Source organism: Chaetura pelagica, unplaced genomic scaffold (assembly GCF_000747805.2).
Source record: "Chaetura pelagica isolate M959 unplaced genomic scaffold, ChaPel_1.0 scaffold472, whole genome shotgun sequence".
NCBI classification, from domain to species: Eukaryota; Metazoa; Chordata; class Aves; order Apodiformes; family Apodidae; genus Chaetura; species Chaetura pelagica.
The window spans coordinates 2195940-2218298 of record NW_009952566.1 but is presented as its reverse complement, the minus strand read 5'-3'; the positions used below and the strand labels follow the sequence as shown (position 1 = coordinate 2218298).

Below are 22359 nucleotides of genomic sequence, written 5' to 3'. Positions count from 1 at the left end.
TTGTCTGTGAACAAGTTTTGGCACTCACTAACATAAATATCCTTTCCAAGGCTGATGGAGAGACATGGTATGGCTTGGGATGTGCTGCCAATACTTCTCTGGTGGCCCCATCAGATTATTCATAAAGCAAGCACTCATTAAGGGAAAAAAGTTCAGATCATCCCTTGCACAGGATATTGCAGAAGTCAGAAAATGGAAAAACCTTTTAACTCATCTAATCCATCCCCTGGCTGCTACAATATTATTCCTTCCATACCATATATTATTACCCACTGCCTTTTCCAGTTGAGCTTCAGCTAGTCCAAGCACTGGTGCTTCTGCTATTTCCTTTTGGAGACACCCTAATAGACCCCAGTGTTTGGAGCTTACTCTGGCTCTCATCAGCCTTCAGTTTAAGTTGAGTCTATGCAGACACTCCCACCCCATGCTCAGGTAACTGAGCAGAGCTCTTCTCATGTTAAACATTCCTTTAGTGCCTGCATGTATGTGCACACAGAAACATACACACAGTGCCTGCACGCACACATTAATTTCTCTTAATTCACTTAATAAGTGAGTTTTGCTCCAGTGTCAAGATTATCTGTGCTAATGTGACCAGGGTGACCTTCTTTATGTTTTTTCTCTACCACAGCCTAAAAATAACATAATTAAAAGAAAAATTTTATCCAAAAGATCAGCAAAACTCTCTCCACCACAGCACATGTCCAAAAACAATGAAATATTACATCCAAGTGACACCGAGGGAACAGAGGAAATGCATCATCCAACTTCCAACAGTGTCAGAGCTGAAATTCACATCCTTGAAACCCAGCTTTTCAGTTAAGCCAGAGTCTTTATCAGACGGCTGTGGAAAAGCAGGAAGGTGAACCTCAGCCCTTCCTAGGTGAGCGGCTTTTGGGAAGGAGGAAAAAATATCCCTGCCCCAGCACACTAAAGGAAATCCCGGCTACCTGATAACTCCGTAAAAGCACTGCTGTTGTTTTTAGAGCTGGCCTAAGACAGATTAGCTCAGGTAAATATCTCCTAACCAGAAGCCTCTTCTCAGCAATAAGTCACTGTCCTTATCTACCTCAAATGACTTTCTAAACAGGTGGGCTCGGAAATAACTCCACAATCTCTGGGAAATGCCAGAGCCGGCGGTTGTAATCCCACAGAGCTCAGCCAAAACCTTTTATTTGTGCTTTCTGCTCTTTCTCAGGCTGCCTTTGGAACATCAGGAGCTCCCTCTGCAAGTCAGGGATAAAAATGCTTCCCTACATCCACCTCCCCTACCCTACACACTGGAGCGAGCAGGGCAAGGGAGGGCTGCTGTGTTCAGCCAAGTCCCTAGTATCAGCCACAGGCTTTGGAACAGAGTGGGAGCTTTAGGTAGGTTTCCTGGGGTGACAGCACCCTTGGGAGCAGCCACCAAGCAATTTGAGAAGCCTCCTGCCATGAGGTTGGCCACTTTTTTGCAGTGAAGGATGAAGCAGTCACACACAGAGAATTCAAGGGAACCACCTTGTGGAGGTGCCAATCTTCAACACCGAGACATGGGGGTTTTAACATTCAAACATTTTCTATTTGAAAAAAAAATAACCCAAAATTACCACCAAGGAAGGAAATGAAAAGATAAAGCTTCTATTTTGCAACGCCACTTTGTTGGCATGTAAAATCCTTGAACAGATGCCCCATCCACCATTAAATATTCACAACATATCCTTGTAAAAGAACAAAGTCCACTCAAATTATAAGCAAAAACACAATGTGTTCTTCATTAAAAAAAGATGCATTTAAAGATCCAGGAGGGAAAAAAAAAAAAAAAAGCGGAGGGAAAAGAAAGGAAGAAAAAAAAAGCCAGCAAAAAGCAAAACACTGCTGTTCTCCAAAGAAGCAGAGACTCCTGGAAGAAGTGCACATTCTCTGGCGTTAATTTTCCCACTTAAATTACAGTGATGCTGTAGCCTCATCTCATTAGAGATCATTGTCCCCAGTAGACAGTTGTGTTTATGGGGGATTCTTGCTGTTCCACACCTGCTGCTCAGGTTGCTACGTGATAAAGCCTGCATACAAACAGCAGTCTTGAGGTTGCTGGACTGCAACTGATGAGCCCAGGCTAATTCAAGGGTGATTATGTAGTTTACTGGACCACTAAACCTCTTTAAGCTTGTAATTACTGCCTATTTGAGTAAAGAACATTCAAAAGCAATTCACTGCATCATGCCTGCCACAGCTGGAAGCAGGCTGCCAGCAGTCTGCAGGGACATTAAAATCTACAGGGACGGGGATTTGAGCACAGCTCGTAGGCACTGACGGTGGCAGCCAAGTGTGTTCACATTCCAGCTCACCTTTTCTGACCAGACGTACTATTAAAGGTGCAATGAAAACTATAGAAAAGCAATAAAGATGACAAATAATGGGACGTAATTGAAAGAACTGCATTTTAATGACTCTCCCCCTCTTCCTTCTTCCCTTATATTGGCTTAACCAAAAAAAAAAATAAATTAAGCCTTTATGTCATGACAAGGGAAGGGAAAGAAAAGGCCTTTTGCAAAAGAGGAAATGTGCTGCATCAATGTGTTTCTCTTTTTAAAGTCTGGGGCTTTCCTCATGTTTGGAAGTTTTAGAAAGGAAAAGTTTACTTGTAAAGTGAATGCAGAGTAAGTCTTACTACATATTTGGCAGCAATGATGATGCAGAGGCATTTTAATCTCTGAATCTTGATTAAAAACTCACTGAGTCTTCCTGAAACCCTCCAAGAGTATCTTCAGATCTGGAACAAGTGCAAACCCTTCTCTCACCCCTGCGTTACTTGCAAGCACTGGAAAATTCCCTAAAGCATCACCCTGAAAAAACAGCTCCACCCCACACAGCAGTACCAAAGACAGGCACAGGTCCCTACTATGAAGACAAGAGGGTTTTAAAAATAATAAACATCCCTCTGATTTCATTTGCCTTTTGAGTTTGGAACCACTTGGGTCCTCCTTTTCAAGCCTGCCCCTGCAGCTCTCAATAAGCTGGGAGTTATTTCAAAAGACACCTTGTTTTTTGGCATAATTAGCAGCCTTTGGGAGAGGGGTCTTGGGGATGAAGAGCAGATCTAATGGGACCTGTGACACAGGCAAAAAGGTTGGTAACGTGGACTTTTACAAGTGATTAAATTAAGGTCTGAAGTGGATTGCTCCAGCAAAGCTTGAGAACCAAGGGAAGTTGCCAAAGGGGCCAGTGAGCCCTGACACCACGCTGACTTCCTCAGGAGCTCTGAGGAGGTGGCAGTGCCTGGCCGTGTGGCTCTGGTTGAAGAGCCGAGTCCTTAGAGCCCTCCCTTGCTCCAGCCACCTCCCAACACCATCTCCTTCCTATTATACTGCCACGTGTGAGGTCCACGTTGATGGGCCTAACGAGCCGCCCTATTAACTAACTGCATGAAACGTACTTTAAAGCCTGGCAGGACATTTGGAGAATTCATCAGTGTTCTTTCCCTGTCCCTCTGTCAACTGCCGCAGCTGCCCGGGAGAATAGGGTGTGGGAAAAAGCAAAAAAACCCCAAGAAAAATAAAATAAATAATTGCTTTTGATATCATTAACCCTGGACTGAAGCTAAGTTTGAGAGATGAGGCCTCTTTCTCTCCTCATCTCATAAATTGCCTTTTTTTAAAAAAACCCGTCATCTCACTCGTAGTATTAATCTCACTATACATCTAGAGAGGGAAAGTGGGGGGGGGGGGTAAAAATCCATGCATGTATGAGCATGCCACTGTTAACAAATAACAGCTTTTAAAGGAGAATATAAAAGCATTTGGGAAGTTTATTCTTAAAAAGCATGTAAATTCCCAGCCACAACAATCCTCCAACTAACCCCATCTGAGCTCCAAAGAGCCATGGGCTTATATGTTATCCAGCCATCACTCTTATTAATATTCATTAGGCAGTTCTACTTGCATTTTCATAAGCTGCGAAGGTGGCAAAAGAAACAATCAGAATTCTTTAACACACAGGCATTATCAATTCAACATCTGCCAAAGAGGAGCGCATACACATCTGAGGTTGAAATTCAAATGCAATTTACCTGGGTTGGAGCTGGGTTTCACTTCCCAACACCCAGCAAGCTATTTCAGGCACTCTCATTTTATCCATCCCAGCTTCTGCATGCCCATAAGTTCACTCTCCATTACTTTTACCTTTAAAATGAAAATCCCTCATAAATTATCCCTTTCGTGCCTTAGCTCTAATGAGCTCCTTTCTGCTAAAATAGCCCAAGTTCCGTAAGACTGCATATTTGAATAATAAAGCTGAGTTTTAGCTTGGTAAACTTGACTAAGCAATTCTGCTTTCTGACTAGAGAATTCATTTATCTACACCCATTTAGCGTGTGAAATCCCTTTGACTGGCTTCAGGGTGCAGAGCTGTGCAGAAATACAGACTTTCTGACCAGCCTGGCCTAAAATTTAACTCCAAGAGATGAATTAAGGAGTCTCCAAAAGAAAACAACTGCTCTGATTAATTATTTACCCTACTTAGCAAAGAAACGCGTCTGACAATGCAAATGAATTTAAGAATAAAACAGGCATGCATTCCCAGGATGATATTTATATGTGCAAGGACACACACCAAAGAAAGTGTGATTTAGATCTCCCTAGAGCCAGAAAAAAGCACATCCCAATTCTCCCCCAAATCTCCAGATTCAACCCTAAATTAACATGCATTTGCCCACAAGTTCACTACGTATTGATTCCTGCCCTTATAAAAACCTCTTTTAAAAGGTTTGGACAGTCTCCAGGATGTGACTCTCCTCTCTTGGCAACCTGCTTGGACCAAGAGGGCTTCCCCATAAAAAATAACCTTTTCCCCTCAAAGTCAATGCAGCTCTCCACTGTTTTTGCCTGGCTTTCAAAAACCACTAAAGACCAAATTGTATCCTCCCTCACGGAGGATTGACAGGACTGAACTTTGCATTTCAGTGGGAATATTCATGGATCCAGGCACTTCCTGGGGCTCAGTGCTGGCCGATGCTCGGAGGAAAGGCCTTGAAATGACAAACCTGTCTGCGCCTGTGTAACTTTAGATACGGTGATTAGCAGCAGCAAACTCAGCCAAAGCCTGGGGTGCCTAAAGGCTATGTCCTCATCTTTGTAAGGTGAGACCCTAGGTGGGTGTCTTCTACAGGATGATGGATGGACAAACCCAGGACACTGGTTTTTTGAACGGGCGTTTTTCAAAATACAAAGATAGTCAGCTACAAGACATCAGTAAAAGCTCACTGTTTTGCTAGCCTGGGCATCCCCTCTATCCTCTCCTGCATGGTCTCCTTCAATGTCTGAAGACATCAAGCACCATTCACGTGCAGATGTCTCCACCAATACTGCCAGAAAAGAGACAATCAACGTATTTGGAAGCGTAAATGTTCAGAAACGTTCCAGCACATTTATGATGTGATGATCATTAATAATTCACAATGATAATGACATATAATCAATTTTCTCAATATCAAGCTCCTTTCTGAACAAAACTCCACTTTTGTTTTAGCAAGATTTAAAGGGAAGTAGCTAATACCAAAAAATGTCACCACTAACAAGTCACAATGTAGGAAAAGACAGACTAGGCACATTTGATCTTGTTCTGTACATGAACTATTCTATGACTCCTCCAATTAAACAAACAAACAAACAAACAATGTTGAATACATCATTTTTATAGCATGAAATTATGAACTTGGTTATTATATGCATATATTTTGCTTAATGACTTCATTTATTTTAATAACAAAGAGAAACTAGATCTTTACAGATTAAAGTTTTATTTCATGGCTTAGGTGCAACTGGGATTTTAAAAATCTGTGATGTTAACCAAAATGTAATAATGGATGTTCTCAAGGGCCCTATTTTATAGCATTTTATGCAGAACCAAACTATACGTGAGACATTACAAACATGATGTTTAACCCTATTTTAAGAAAATAGAACTGACTCTGGTGTCAAAGGCCCCTGTAATTGTTTTCCGGCTGCTTCTTGTTCCTCTGAACAGTTACTTGTGCGGCAAAGTCTGGCTGCAGAAATACTGTGACGAAGGCATTAGCTCTCTGAAGACTTGTTATAAAATTATATTGAAAGGCATCGTTTGTGGTATTTTGGCTGGGAGGGAATAAGAGTGATTGCAATGTAGCCACTTCGTAGAAGGCTGTCTTGAAGGGTTTGTTGACATACAGAAGAACAGACACAGCAAAAAAATGCTAAAAAAAAAAAAAAGATACTAAAAAAAAAGCTAATTCTGATACTGCTTTTATGTCAGTCAATTCTTAAGTTAGAGATAAACAGAAACATCTCATCAAACTTGATCATGAAATCAGTCCTTCTGAAGAACTTCTACTCCACTTTCTTTTATTTTTACGTTAGTAGACAGAAAACAGTTGTTTGAGATAACGGCAGCACTCACACATACGCAGCATTAAGGATGCGCTTGTTTAATACGTTTCATAGATACATACACATCTTTACACATGCAAAGGTGTGTATGCATGTGTGGGGGTCAACGTCGTTCTGCAAACTATGCCTTCCACCCAAAAAAGCAGGGACGTAACCGCTGTCTTACAGAAAGGTAGCCCAAGATGGCAGCTCGTGATTAATGGCTGTATCATCCCTGGCTCGGCAGTGGTGAGGCCTGGGGTCTGATCTGCCAAATATCCCCTTCGTCTGCAGCCGATCAGCAGATGTAAGCACATAGGCCCTGTCAGCTTGACATATCATTCCAACGACAATGTCAACGAGTATTAATGTTCAATTATCTGTCCTAGAAATAACCCTCGCCTTTACACATTGTGTAACTGGGCGCGTGGCAGGGCGGTAATCCGAACGACAAGGGCAGAGATGCCCGCGCTCACCCGCTCACTGTGAGTTGGCTTCCCAACATCATGATGACATTGCCTCGCGGTAGCGCATGGATGCCTTCCCCCTTCTTCCTCTCCCTGGTTGCGGGGGGTTTATTTTTGGAAGGCATGTTGCAAGGACTCCGAAGACCTTTGTCCTCCTCTTCATGTGTTGTGTGTCATGCTAATGGAGCATTAGCATGCCAAGGTACACTCAGAAAAGACGTATTTTGATTTTGCACCCATGCAGAACCACAAGAAGTTTGCCTTTTTGCTTTTATGGAGGGCCATAAGCCACCCACTACCCGGCAGCCTCTTTTTATGTCCCATGCTTGGGGGTGGGGGTGTGTGTATATATATTTTTACTATCAAATGCAAATGTCAACAGTGGCTTCTTCCACAGATACATCATGATCAGTTCAACCCCCAACTGCAGGGCTGGAACAATTTCTCCACATGAAACACTACTGTTTTCCTTTGTTAAAGAAAGTTTAAAGTAAGACCCCCAGGAGAGAGATTATTTGAAGAACAAACACGAGTTCGTTCTTGGCACCTTTTACCATTGTTCAAATATTAAAATTATTGATCAGGCCAAATTCGAATAGGACTCTTGAAGCTAAAAGCCTACCAAGTATTTCCTGTTTTAAATCAGAGTTATTGTAAAATTACCGCTTGTTCGAATAGGCTGCGATGGAGTTTGCATGATTTTTTCTTTTTTTGTTACTATGGCACAGCTTCCTTGAGCTAACATTCAAAGGTTATCGGCTCTAAGTTATGCTTGCTAAGTCTTCTTATACAACACACAATCGGAGGGAGGGAGTGGGAGGAAGCAGTGTGATAACCAGTGCCAGCTTTGAGATAAAGCCTTCCATCTAATCTCTGTTTATTTAGACAACCATCTAACCGCAGCACCGGGTGTAAAAACAAGCCAGGTGTATGGCTACGGGAATTTCTCCCACCTTATCGTGACTGCTTTATATTTTGTTGCAAAGGCAAGCAGAGCAACCCCACCTCCCAACACCCCACCCGCCCCCCACACACTTTTTTTTCCCAAGATAACTTTGAAAATTTAAATAATCCCAAATTTTGAGGCTTTGATGTTTGGATTTGTCCAGCTTGTTGGGCTTTTTTGCTTTGCTTTGTTGGGAGGGGAGGTGATGGTAAAAAAGAGCATTTTATTATGTATTTTTGTCTTTCTGGAGGTTTTGGAGAATAAGGTTTGTCACATCACATTAAATAATTAAGATCCCACATCAAAATATTTCCCACCAGAGGGGATTCAGGGTGTTTGAAACAAATACACATATCATGGGAGCAAACTGGAGCAAACTGAGAAGCGTTTGAAATGTATTTCACCCTAAAGAGCTGACAAAAGCTCAAGCATCCATCACACCTCCTCAGCAGTGGTGCTGAAGCTGCTTTTCCAGGACTGAAGCTGCTTTTCCAGCACGGTTGCCAAAATAGAAAAGCTCTTGCAGGTCAGGCCATGAGGAGCAGCACTGCAAGGCACCTGGCTGAAGGATAACTGAGTCTCTCTCCAGCTTCAGCAACAATGTTTAACTGCAGTGGGAAGCTTGTGTGTCAGCTGATGGCTCTATTTCTCCTGTCATATGAGCCCAAAGTTGCCTCTTACGTATTCAAACTCAGTTTTCCCCCTTTTTTCCCCCTCCAGTAATTCACTCCACCATTTGTTCCATCATCTTACGTAGGGGGAAGTGATGAATGTTGCTGAGTGCCAGTTTTTTTGGTGCAAGAGGAACAACCCCAAGGAGCAACTTGCACTGGGTCCCAGGCTCCTGTCAGTCCTATAATTGATGATGTTTTCCCTGTAAGGGGTGGGGACTGGGACACATTACGGCTCAATAGGGGAAGTAAACGGAGTGAATTGACTCAGCAACTATGCCTTTTACCACAGCTTCTAATAAGGATAAACTGATTACTGCCAAATGTACTTTAAAATCATGGGGGTGGGGGGAGGAATCGATCTGCCCAAAGGAAATAAATGCTATATGAGGAGTTTCTTTTTTAAGTGAACTTTTATATTCAGAAGACTAGACGCATGTTTCAGCAGCATGTTGCTGCTTCCTTTGAGTTGCCATTTGCCAATAAACCAAACACGAATCTGCAGACTTAAAATGCATATTAAAGATGAATGCTGCAAAACGATCACTATGAAGGTAACGTATCTTTTCTCTAATCCCACTCACAAATGACTTTAATAACAAAGAATTGCACGGCAATGCTCACACTGTATTTCAAATGCTGACTTTATGTCAGCATCATTTTTTACAGCGACTGGGAGAGCGGATGCTCTGCTTCTGCGCCAGGCGGTGGGAAGGCAAGCGGGCGGCCGCCCAGGTTGCCAAGGGTGACTACAGAGCTGACAACCTCAGGATCCAGCAAAAACCGCCCTGACTGATGGCTTCTGGGTTCCCGCTGACCTTTGATCCCTTCTGGTTTGGCTGGGAACAAAAGAGCTTGTTCACCAGGGCCCCTCGCACGTATATTTAACGAAAGCGGTCATCGCCTAAACACTGATTAATATGTTTGCTTTACATGTGGTGGGAGGAGGACCGTGGCCATCCCATGCCACCATGCAGGTAAGTGCCAGGCTCTAAAAACAGAATATATCCCAGTTTTTGTGCCACACAAAATAAATCAAGGAAATCCACCACAGGGCGCACAGAAATTACTAAAACAGGTAAAGCCAATTTTTGTCACCGAAGCAAAAGGTTGCCAAGGCTGGCGATGGCACTGGGAGCAATTTTCCCCGCATACTCAAAAACCTGGGAGGAGTTTCTGTCATGAGAGATTTGGTGCTGCTCTGACACCGATGGCTTGAATGCACTGCCTTCAAGATGCTGCCGGCTACGGCAACCACGGAGGATGCTGGCCGACCCTCAGCGGCAACTTTCATCGCTGCATATTGTCACCATAGCAATGAAGCTGGATGTGGGCAAATGACAAGGGTCTGTCATCACTCAGCCCTGGCCTGACAGCCTTCAGCACCACTCGCTCTCATTCAACCTCAATACACAAATACATCCTCAACAGGCCTTCTGCAATGTCATTGTTTTGCTGGTACTCCAAATAGTAGTATGTAGCCCTTATAACCTATGGGGTTGCTTTGTTTTATTCCTCAGTGAGTTTCTGTGCTTCAGAGAAAAGGAATAACAGAGAAGGGGAGAGCCAGAAAGGAGACAGTGGCACCCAAACTTCAAATATCAGAGATAATCAAGAAACAAACAAACAAAAGGTACATATATCTGTTACATATATAGCAGTTAAACACGAGAATTAACATTTGAAAGGAACACTTTTGACTCCAGGGCTCCAACAAGCAGTAGGGATGTATTGTGAAAGACTCAGGCTCCCTTTAATATTAAACACAGGAGTTGTATATAAACTGAATTCACCGCTTCCTTCACAGAAACAGGCGTTTGGGGTGAAGTCAGGATAACTGGCAAGGTACACTGGCAAACACAGGCAACATGCTGCTCTGCCTTCTACCAACACCAAAATCAGGGGTCCCACCTATTTTCATGGTCCTCCTGCCAGAGATGCCAAGAAGAGACAATTAACTTGGTCTATTTCCCCAGTACCTTGGAGGAAGTACAGCAAGAAATGTCAGAAATCAGAGGTGGCAAACACTATCTCATCTAGAGCTCATCTGCCTGCTTGGATTAATCATAATGTCTCTATTTTGGGAGAGTTTATGTGCAGGGTTGGGTCAGTTTTTACTCATCCCGCCCATGCAAAGTTACCCCTTCCAATTGCGGCATGTGAAGAAGATGGTGAGAAAGATTTGACTTGGTGGTTACCTTACTTAGCTCATTGTGACCACACACTTCATATATTACTTTGTGTTTAGTCACACAGAATAACCTCATTTAACAGTGATTCCATATATTATGCAAGCCCTCTCACCATTAAGAAAGCCACCTTTTAATGATATTTAATTTAGACTCACTTATATGCTACATTTGCTAGTGAACACACTGGCTACGTGGCACTTATTTAACATGTTTGCTGTAGCCCCGTAGTGTGCAACACACTCAGCAGCAGCCCTGGAAGGACAATTCACTGCCTGAACATTTTTAAACCTGATTTACCGTTCCAGAGAAACAGCCATGCAACTAATCTTCCAGGACAAATGTAATGCCGAAGAATAACTAAACTGAAACGTATAAATTCCATATATACTTAAAAATATTATTGTCTGTAATTTAATATAACAATATTTCGAGGCCTATAACCTTGCACGCAGAGGCAATTTCCCAAGCATTAATACTTAAATGGGTCATATGCACCACATCTGTCATTCTGTCCTGAAGTCTATGAGGCACAACCAAGACTCTGCAAGCCTATTGATTTTTCTAGCATTTGCTTTAATTTACTTAACCATTGAGAAATCCATCAGTACATAAAGGGCAACTGTCCATTACTGCCTCATTTGCAGACATTCTTTCCCCTTGCTTTTTTTTTTTTTTTTTTGGTAAATATTTCCCTTTAAATCACTGTGTGTTTACAGTGTAAAAATGAATCCGGAAAGTGCTCACACCTGTTTCTGTTCAGGAACTGCTGCACTGAGGTATATGTAATGTGCTTAAAGATAGAATAAATATCTCAACATTATTACATCTGTGTGCAAAGGGTGGTAAATTAGATCCTAATTACATTAACAGGGATTCTGCCTCCCAGCTTAAATTTTACATGAGCACTCTGTAAAAATCCAAAAGCTCTGCTGTGGTTTCTTTACGAGCTGGTGATTACAGCTACTTCCTATGCGGTCACTAAATATTCTGTTTACAAATAAATGAAGAAGCTTTGAGCCAACTTGCCAGGGTAATAATCAGTGTTTTTTTTTCTTTTTTCCCCCAGCAAACCTTTACCACATAAGCATGGCAACAATCAGAAGCCCTGGCTTCATCTAATTACTCTATCACATAATTCCACAAATTGCCTTTTCACTGGGGAGCCAAGTGCAAAACACGCTCACAGTGGGATTTCAGGCAGCAGCTTTCATTTACTACTCATTTCTTGTTAAATTAAACACAAAAACACCAGTTGTGCGAAAGAAGTCAAAAAGAATGCTTGCAAATGAGCCAGACAAGTGTATCTTATATTTATACCATTCACACAAAATAGCTCATTGGCAAGCTGGATTTTTAATGGCACCATTATCGCATTTAACCCTTTTAAAGCCCAGTGCAAGGCTGGTAACCACATCATCCCCACAAAACCCAACGCAGTGAAACAGCATCGGGCTGTGCATCAGCCTTATTAGCCACCGTGGCACCCTTTCATTAACGACTGGTGAGACAAGGTAGCATGTCTTGACTTAGCCTCCACATAACCACTCTGGCTTCGCAAGGGTTTAATGGGGAATAACCCAGGGCAGAATTTAGATGACAAATTCGTGAGTATTACACCCACCTAATAGAAAGGAGGGACGGTCCTAGAAATAAACCAGGTGGGATTTGTAACTGCAACTCCCATTTCAACTCAGTACAGCCCTCCAAGGTGGGCGGAGACTAATGGGACTCAGGGCTGAGGGACCTGGAGGGCCAGACCTGTGCTAATTATCTGAGTGCTAACAAGGCCAGATTTTAAGCTGCCACTGAGGAACACAAATTATTTTGAAAATAATTGCAGACAGTGTACCATCATTGGTGAAAGTGAACTAGGGGTTACACTGCTCTAAGATGACATTTTGCACATCAACAAGTACAAAACTAAAACACGGCGATTAGTAATTAAAGCTGTTCCTTTTGTAGCACCAGAGCCAGTAGGTCAGGTACTGTTTTACATCAGAAACCCAGCCTTGATGGCTGTAGATTTGCCAGCATTATCTGCACAGGGAGGAAAAAAAAACATTAGCAGCAGCTGTCTGTGTGCCTCGACATTGAAAATCCTATTCATATAGACAGGTGGAGTAATTTAAAAGCCAATGTGGTGCAATTTTGATGCAACTAATGCCACTGTTTACTAAAATGCTGCCATTACTTCTGTTTATGAAAACATTACTAAAATTGCATTTTATTCATAAGAATCCTAACATTCAGGGTATTACCAGCTTAAAAATTATTCTGTCCCCAACTGTAGCTTACAAGCCTCTGGGGCTTATAACCTGCTGCACTGACAGACCCAGGCTCAGGTTTCAACAACAAAATCAAGGGTTTATCCTCTTTGCCATTCTGCCACAAGCACAGTGCAACACCTGGATCAGCAAAAAGTTCCCAGCAAATAATTAAGAGTTCTGGCAACCATTCTGTTAGTTAGCCAATTCATCTAATATGGCATTTACCTTCCCACAAACATCACCCAAGGACCACAAAAGCTCTGGCTGACATGAATAAAGGTGGTCTAGAATAAGAGTTCCACTTCAAAGCTGAATTTAGGTAATGAACAAAGCAAGCCACCTTAAGGCAGCGTTCCACTATTTCCCCTATGAGTTCCAATAAAGTCCTTGGAAAGCATATTTATATCATCAGCAAATCTTTGGTTTAACTAGGGTAACTAATGTGATGCTTGACTTGACTACTTCACTTTTTGCATCACTGGTACAGACCATCACAGTGGGAACAAGTTGGTGGTGTCTTGGGTGTTTTTAGAAAAAATAGTTCAAAAACATCTTATGCTGTACAGGCTGGGTTAGAAAAGGTCAACCAGTAGCCAAGAAAGGAGTATTAGTGCTGCTCCTAAAGACCAAGAAGTATTTTCTGGGCAGAAGTTTCTGGTTCATAAAGCAGAAGATGCAGTGGTAAGTCTCCTGGAGCTTATTAAAATGATGGCCCACCACTGAAGTGAAATGAGTACTCTGCTAAATATTACGGGTCTAAATCAGGCAATGATGCAAAAGGCGAGATACATTAGATAACTACATATTAACTTAAACTCTTTTCTGCCTACTTACCTTCTCTCTACACATATATTTAGCACTGCTGTAGCTTACAGGGTGAGGAGCCAGAAGTACAAAGATGTGTCTTATCAGTACTTTTTTCATATATTGAAAACTGGATTTTCAGTTGAGCATTTTTGGAGAAAAAATGTCACTGTCCGTGAAATATTTTACCTTTCCATCAACAAAAAATTCCCTTCCACAAGAAAAATCTTCTGTGAGTAATTTTGATGGACAGATAATAAGCATAACCAGTTTTTTCCCTAATTAGGAATCAGAGCTTCTTGAGTATAGGCAACAAGAAAAAATGTGTAAGCTGTAGCAGTGCAAACTCTGTGTAGCTGAAGGTAAATGCATTACAAGGGAAATAAAATGTTTAAAACCAATTCACATCTCATGCCTGTCCTGGAGCAACAAGCAGATTATAGTCCCTGCAATGTCACTGTTTCGGTTCATTCAAACAAGGGTTAAGTTCATGCAAACAGATGTAGGATCTCTATGCCAGAGCAAGGGAATGCATCTTACACAACTTGATGTACCACTTCCAAATGTGACCCTCTTTGAAAGTCAGCTTATCTTACGCTGCAGATTAACACATCTCATCAGATATCCGCCCAACTGGTTCGGTGCCTCATATTTTGGCACTTTACCTGATCTGATTAAGTCACTCGTTAGCTTACATTAGTGTGCTGTGAAGCTTCTGCAAGAGTTAGGAGATTGCCAATAAAAAATTAACACTGACACTTCCATACATAAGCATATCTGAGAATCAACTTAGGCTCTTTTGTAGAAACTGTTAGAGGAGAAGCTAAACAAACAGCTAATAATGAACAACTGAGCCTATAAATTTATCCTCATTTCCTGCTCACCCACTGCTTGCCAAGATACTGTTGTTGCCTTTGGTCTACTTTGTATTGCAAATTATTTGCCCAGATATTTCCATGGATACTTCCAGATTTACAAATTGGTGTTCAGACTTCTTCCCTCCCCCCCCTCCTACCCTTCAAAATGTGATACTGGAATCTCGTATGGTTGCTTTGATTTCAGAAAGACAGTACATCACATATCACATTTCTGTGCCTTGACTGGAGGAGGCTAATTTAAAAAATAAAGTTGCAGACACAAAATATCACAGCTGCAAATTCAAAAAGAAAGGAGAGGGTGGAGAAGAAAGTAAAACATCTACTGTTGACTTAAAAATTCTTATTACTGCAAACATTCTTGCTGGTAAACTAATTTCCTAGAATATTTATGCAAACAAAAGGAGTTCTAGTACAACCAGAGCAAGTGTAATTTAACATCTGAATTAATGTTTATCATGTTTCATCTTTTCAGTATTCCCTCGCTTCTACTCAGATGTGAAATTCTTCTAGTGTGTAAATAGTAATGTGTTTCAGCAGCTTCCAAATAATTCAAATTATTTAATGTGCTGGTGGCTTCCACATTAGTACAACACTGCCTCCAAGGTGGAAGATGGGGGAAATTAGGAAAAAGACAAGTTAGTCCTTTGGGAACAGACAGTCTGTCTCAAAAATCTATCCCATGCTGTTGGCTACCTTCTGATTTCAACCAAAACATATCCCTGGACCACTGCTACTCCTGACACCAGTGAGGAGCTCAGGATGAGATATCTCATGCTGTATAGTGTAAGAGAACACGGTTGCCTTCATCAGAAATAAGATTGAATCACAGATCTGAAAAAACATGTTGTAACTAAACTGTCCTTCTGAACATGAGAATAGCCTATGTGAGGAATCTGGTTTCCTTGAACCAATTGACTAAAGCACCCTGTGTTTTTTATTTCCAGTCTAAACCCAAATATTTGTAGTATAGCTCCATGCTGGCAACTTAAAAAATCTATAGGGCAACATGAGATCTCAGACCATGAGACACAGGCTTTCCAGGATATCATTAAAAAGGAGCAACAGCAACATTTCTAAAGGTATCCCACCAAAAGCAACAGTTTTAAAATGGCAACACTCACCCACACTAGAAAATGGACCAACCCTTGGAGGCTGGACAGCAGGTCAAAGCAGCGAAATCAGAGCCAAATTAAAGAAAATGCTGAAGGTTTTGACAGTGAGTGTTCTTCATCAAACTCTGGGAGAGCTGAAGGGTTAAGAAGTTAATTCAAACCAAGTTACTTAAATCCAGTTTGCCCTCCTTTCTGGAGCTCTCAATTCAATTCTGACAGAGCCGTGGAATAATTATCTTCCTACATAATATAATTTCCCTTTTTGTCCTCTTGAAGAAGACTGCCACAGCACCTCCACCAGCAGTAGGGAACATCTGAACATCCATCCACTCAACCTGGGTAACATGCACCAACGTTGGATGCTTTTGCTCTCTGCTCCAGCAAGTCTTCCCACTGCTGGAAACTGGAGGAGCTCCAGTTCCCACCTTCCCAGCTGAGGGGATGGTGGTGCATGGGCAACGAAAGGCAAGCTAAAAACTCCTGGCTTTTCCCAGGAATTCAGGACAGCTGGCACTAAGAAGTCTCACAGATGTGGAAGAAAGATTTTACAGCTTTGCCCACAATAAAAATGAGTGAAAGAGGAGACTTGTGTATCTGGCATAAAGAGGGGGACCCCCCTCCCAGTTCTAAGTCCAATATCTGGAAATATGACCCCTGTTACGCAGATGAGCTCTCAGAGTATTTTGGCATTTTGCAGAGCAAGTACCAGTTGGTGCAGGATGGAGAGTCACTGTAAGCTGTACTTTTAGGGGGGCTGCTTTGTTTTAATGCTTCCAAGTCCTCTGGAGAGGAGAGCAAAGAAAATCCTCATTGTTTTTAGCCAATCACTTTGCCTTTTTATATTTTCAGCAGCCTAGTCTTATACCCATCTGCCCTCTCTATACCCGTTTCCAAAACCAGACATTATCCTGCACAAGAGTAGGGGCAGGAAGCCAAATTTTAACCCCATGCTCCCCTCAAAACAAAATCTCATAATCATGGAGGAATGAGAAAATATATAAAACCCACTTGCTTTAACCTTAAAAAGCTATGGACCTGGAAAATATTCATATATAACCAAAACTTACAGAATTAAGTGGTGTAATAGTATTTTTCTATCAGATTAACATCCTTGAAATGGACTATTCTTCTCAGCTAGATCTGGATATAAAGTGCATCCTTCAAATACCTGCCCCCAATGAATGCTTTTATACAAGTAACAACTTTACTAAATAGATTGCCTATTGCTTATTACAAGTTTTCTTGTTAAAAGAATGGTATCAGGTGATCAATAAAGATTCAAAACCCAGAGACAGAACAGAAAAAACCCTTTCACTTTTACAGTAAAGTCAACATCTTTCAGCTATGTCGTCTACTTTCTGCTCTGTCTCCCATTTCAGTAAGATTTAACCTCTTAAGGAAATTGTTTTAAAAGCAGTTTAAAATAATGATTAAATTATGGGATTTACATGAAAGAAATCCTTGCCCCATTCATTATTTTTTTTTAAATCATGGCAATTTGTTTTTTAAAAGGTGTTTGAAGTCCTTGAATCTACCTCTTGGCACCATTTAAAAAAAAGTAGTTTATAATCCCCTAATGTGCTTAAATAAAGCCTTCAGTAGTTTAAAGTGTTATTAAACATCTTTTGGGATTATAATTTTATGGCTTTTTTTGCCTGATTAGATGATGAACGTGAAGATCATCAAATACTCATCATATAACAAACCAATTACATAGTATAATCCCCAAAATGAGGTCTGAATCCCAACATTTTAAATTAAGCTGGATTTAAAGGATGCAGAGAATTCACAATGAGTGAACAAAACACTTGAATAGACACCCCTCAAACTCCCTTCTTCTAGATTCCAACTAAAAGGTTCCATTGCTGGGACAAAAGCATAGTATTTATTGAAGCAGAAATTAATCCTGTTGCCACAATCTAATTTACACAGATCTGGTTGTAGGCAAGATGATTTTTTTTCTCCTTCCCTTCTCCAAGCTTTTCCCTTTTTTTGCGATCCCCGCTGAGGGTTGTACTCTACAGTGAGAAGAACTGTTTGAAATACAGTGGTGAGATCTAAATGTTAATTGATCCAATAAATAATAATAACAAAAAAGAAAAGAGGGTATGTAAAATGTTGCCATGCTGCAGCACACGGTGAAATTATCACTAGGCCAACTTTCTGGAGCCCACCTCTAGCACAGGACTCGTTCACCTCAGTCCTTCCTCTAGACCCTGCCATGTCATTTGATGTTCATCTGATGCCACCACACAAGCCTCTCCTTATTTTTTGACTCAACTTTTATATTATGGGGATGTGCTAATCTCTTCACCCAACTATTAGCAGCCTTATTTATTGATATTTTTATCCAAATAATAACAGGACATTCCTTCCACCTCCAATTTATGGCAAAATCCTAAAAACAGATTTCACAAACCTTAACATTTACAGGCTGCTGTCATAATCTACCATAAAAAAATTCAACAAGCTCCAAAGCTATGTTTTGCCTAACTGAAGGTCAACCCAGGCAGCTCTTCCAACCCATACATTTAATAACAATTAAGTCAGAATAGCAAACAGTTAAAATAAATCCTACAAAGTCCTAAGTGTCTGGTCACTACTTCCACTATCGCTTTAGCCAATTTTTTTTTTGCTGTCATTATTCCAAGGGGAAGGAAATAAAAAAGGAGGGGAGGAGGGGCGCAATTTGGATGAATTTACACCCTGGAATGTTTCAGAGCACACTGCCTGCACCCACAGAGGACAGTGCTTGCCCACCCTTCAGGCACATGTCAACTCAGTTCTGCACATCAGTCAAAATCATGGGGGGTGTACAGACTGACACTGAGCGGGAACTATTGCCCAAACACTTCCACAAACCAAAAGGCTGTGGCCTTGCATTTGATTATTTTATTATTTTTTTCATCCTTCAAAGATGAAAAAGAACTCTCTCCTAAGCAGGAAATGAGAGCCAATGGACAAACCTTAGGAAATTAAGTCAGTACACAAGGAAGATTTAATACTCTTGGAGATGGAATAACTGCACAGAAGGAATTAACCAGCCTATACACTTTTGAAAGACTGTATTAGTCCAACATTTATTTTAAATCTTTCCAACCATTAATCATTAGTATGACAGCCACAGCAATTACTGTCTATTTTGTTTAATTCCATGCCACTGATGTGTATTAATATTACAATTGTGAGAAAAAAACATAACATTTCCTTTGAAAAGGAGGGATCCCAACTAACACCCCAATTAGGAAGCACCAGTGGTCAAGGAGATGCTGGATTTCATGGTTAACCATTGCTCATTTCTTCCCTCAGGACTGGAATGTGAAAGGATGTTAAGCACTGGGGGAAAAGGGAGGTATCACATGCCCTTCGGTCTCCCTGACCAAACAGAACCTCCTCACCTCCCACTTTAGGGAGGACACTCTAGGGATGACCAAATTCACTAACAATAAATAAATAAAGGATATGGGCTCTCTAGTTTCCTCAGTTGACCAACACTCCGGATGACCTCCCTCCCACAGTGAGGAACCCAGCTGAGGACACTGTCATGCCTGTGTGTAGGGTCATGAGCAGCCATGAGGACCAGACACCCTCAAAAATTAACTGGAGCCTTAATTCCTTCAGTGATAGACTCATAGAATCATAGAATGGTATGGGTTGGAAGGGACCTCTGGAGATCATTGAGTCCAATCCCCCTGCCAAAGCAGCATCACCTAGGGCAGTTCACACTGTAACGCATCCAGACAGGTCTTGAAAGTCTCCTCTCCAGAGAAGGAGACTCCACAACCTCTCCGTGCAGCCTGTTCCAGTGCTCTGTCACCCTTTCAATAAAGAAGTTGTTCCTCATCTTCAGCTGGAACTTCCTGTGTTCCAGTTTGTGTCTGTTGCCCCTTGTCCTATCACAGGGCACCACTAAAGAGAGTGGCCCCTTCTTCTTGACACCCACCCTTCAGATATTTGTAAACATTAATAAGACCCTCTTTCAGTCTTCTCTTCTCCAGCCTAAACAGCCCCAGGTCTCTCAGCCTCTCCTTGTAAGACAGATGTTCCATCTTAATCATCCTCATAGCCTCCACTGGACTCTCTGTAGTATATCCCTGTCCCTCTTGAATTGGGGAGCTCAGAACTGGACACAATACTCCAGATGTGGTCTCACTAGGGCAGAACAGAGGGGAAGGAGAACCTCCTTCAACCTGCTGGACACACTCTTTTTAATGCACTCCAGGATACCATTTGCCTTCTTGGCCACAAGGGCACATTGCTGTCCCCAGTCTGTCATCCTCCTACTTCTCTGGTCTGACTGCAGCTATGATTTGGGCCTGTTTGGTTTTTTTTGTAGAGAGGTGTGGAGAATGGCCCATCTTCTCCTCCCCACATAAGACTAAAGAGTACAGCACCCTGAGCAGCTTGTAAACATTTTATATTGCTCTAGCACTAACAGTAGCGTCGACTCTTCCCCGTCCTAACAATGTGCTTACCTGGAGAACACACAAAACCCACTGCTATTCTAGAGGGACAAGTTCTCTGATGCCTTCTCACTCCAGTCAGAGCACACCCAGCTGAAGTGTGCACTTTGAAGAGCCCACAATGTTGTCCAGACATGTTTTAATTTGGGGAAACTGTCCACGAACCCATCTAGAGTCAATTTGAAAGGTCTGTCTCAAGGTCCTAGCTGCAGAAGGTTGGTCTTGGTAAACCAGTTGTGCTCTAAAGAGCCCTGATCAGACAAGCCTGGAGCTACCATGATGCTGCTTGAAGAAAGCTACCCTGCAATAAATCTGCAGGCTACACTTGGCTGAGATGGATCTGCACAGGAGATAGTAGATTTTCAAAGCAAGCTTTAGCTTTATGCTGCAAGGCAGAAAGTGCAGTGGAGGGGTTCCTTCTCTATTTGAGAAGAAGAGAACACCCTACTAGCAGATGTCCAGATGGTGTCTCCTAGGAGCAGCTGTCTCCACAGATACTCTCATCTTCTCTTTTGCACACCATTACAGCACAGGAGAAGAGCAAAACAACACCTGCACCCTACACTTAATCTGGATGAAACAGTGATAGGGTCCGTTCTCTGGTCCTGAGACTGTGCATAAAGGCAGCTGCAGGATCAGGTCAAGCCCACGGAGCTAAATGCTCAACATGGACTGGATCCTACCACAAGGTCTTTCAGAAGTCACCCCTGCTATCTTCTATGCTCCCAGGAATGGGTTTGAAGGGTGGTATCCAGACTAGGCTAAGAGCATGCTGGAGACTGCTCAAGCAGCTTAACAGGACAGACTGTCATGTTCCTGTGCCCAGGCCTGGGTACTGTTTGATTTACTAGCACAAACACAGCAACAGGCCACTTCCAGGAAAAAAATATTAATAGTAATACACACTATCTAATTTGTAATTCCTCAGCTGGGAATTACAGGGACTGACATGCAGTTGCTCAGTATCCCCTGGTATGCCTTGTACTGACTGCAGAGCTTCCGGAGCATCTCCTCAAACCAGAACCTAAACCAGGCTGGTATGAACATTGCTGCCAGCACAGCATCCTTGGACTGTTTTGGAGGCAGATGTCCTTCACCTCACATCTACCTACAAACACACACCAGGTGTGAGCTTGTTTTGGGTGAAGACCTAGAATCTGGGTGCCACCAAAAGCAAAAGGGACCTCAGCCTTCAGAAGCCATGTGCTGAATGTTCCAGCGACGGGGCTAAGGAGCTGGCAAAGCTAGGGTGTGGATGACCTAGAGTCTGACAGAGAGAGAGAGAGATTAACTTGGTGGTATCCGAGGCCCTCTCTGGCCTTGGAGGAGGGCTCTGGCATGAAGGTTCATTCATAGCAACCCAGGACCACACTGGGCAGGATTCCCTGCCTGATCCCAGTGCTGACAAGAGTCATGGCAGATATCTGGTTTCTTGGCTCAGCAGGGGATGCAGGGGTGATGTGCGTGAGCGCTTCCTCCAGTTTACAAGTACACCCTTGGCAGGGCTCCCACCAGGGCTGGCCTAGCTGGCTGGCTTCTGGTTTCACCCTGACCCTAACTAAAGGCAGGGAAGAAGAGTCAACTGCTGGGATTAGAGGCGAGAGCTGTTCTTCACTACCACCTGCAGATTCCCGGCACCCCTTGCCTGGCCCGTATCCTCCTGGCACAGAAAAGTGCTTACAGAAAACTTGGGGCTGAAGACCCACATCCTCACAGTGGATGAAAACACAGTGACAGATCACCACAACATGATGAAAAAAGGAAAATGGCATTAGAAACTTTTCTAAATGCTAACATTAGAAGGTGTGGTACACAATATAAAGCCTTGAAAGAAGCTCCAGCATCCCATTTAACCCCACACACCTGTCCAGAGCTTCAATTTCTCATCCCAGGAATAAAAAAAAATAATAAAAAATTTTAAAAAAGAACAACAAAAAACCCAACAACAAACAAACAAGTAGCTGTGGCAACAGAAATAGGTGCACAACCCTCCCCCTTTTATAACATTATATATAGGAGTAACTTACACTCTGGGAATGAGAACATCTCAAAGAAAAAAAATTATACTTTGCTATTAAACCAGATACATTCAGACCTTTCATCATGAAGCTTCTGATGATCTCTGACAAACATCTGAATAAGGTCTTTGTTCACTTTTTGCTTTGTTTTTAATCTCCCC

The 22359-nt window shown here is 42.2% G+C and overlaps 1 protein-coding gene across 5 annotated transcripts in view; it reads right to left on the bottom strand.

Moving 5' to 3' along the window:
- Positions 1 to 22359, bottom strand: part of MEIS1 (Meis homeobox 1) — a 115135-nt gene that overhangs the window by 34077 nt on the left and 58699 nt on the right. The gene's annotated exons all lie outside the window — the stretch shown is intronic.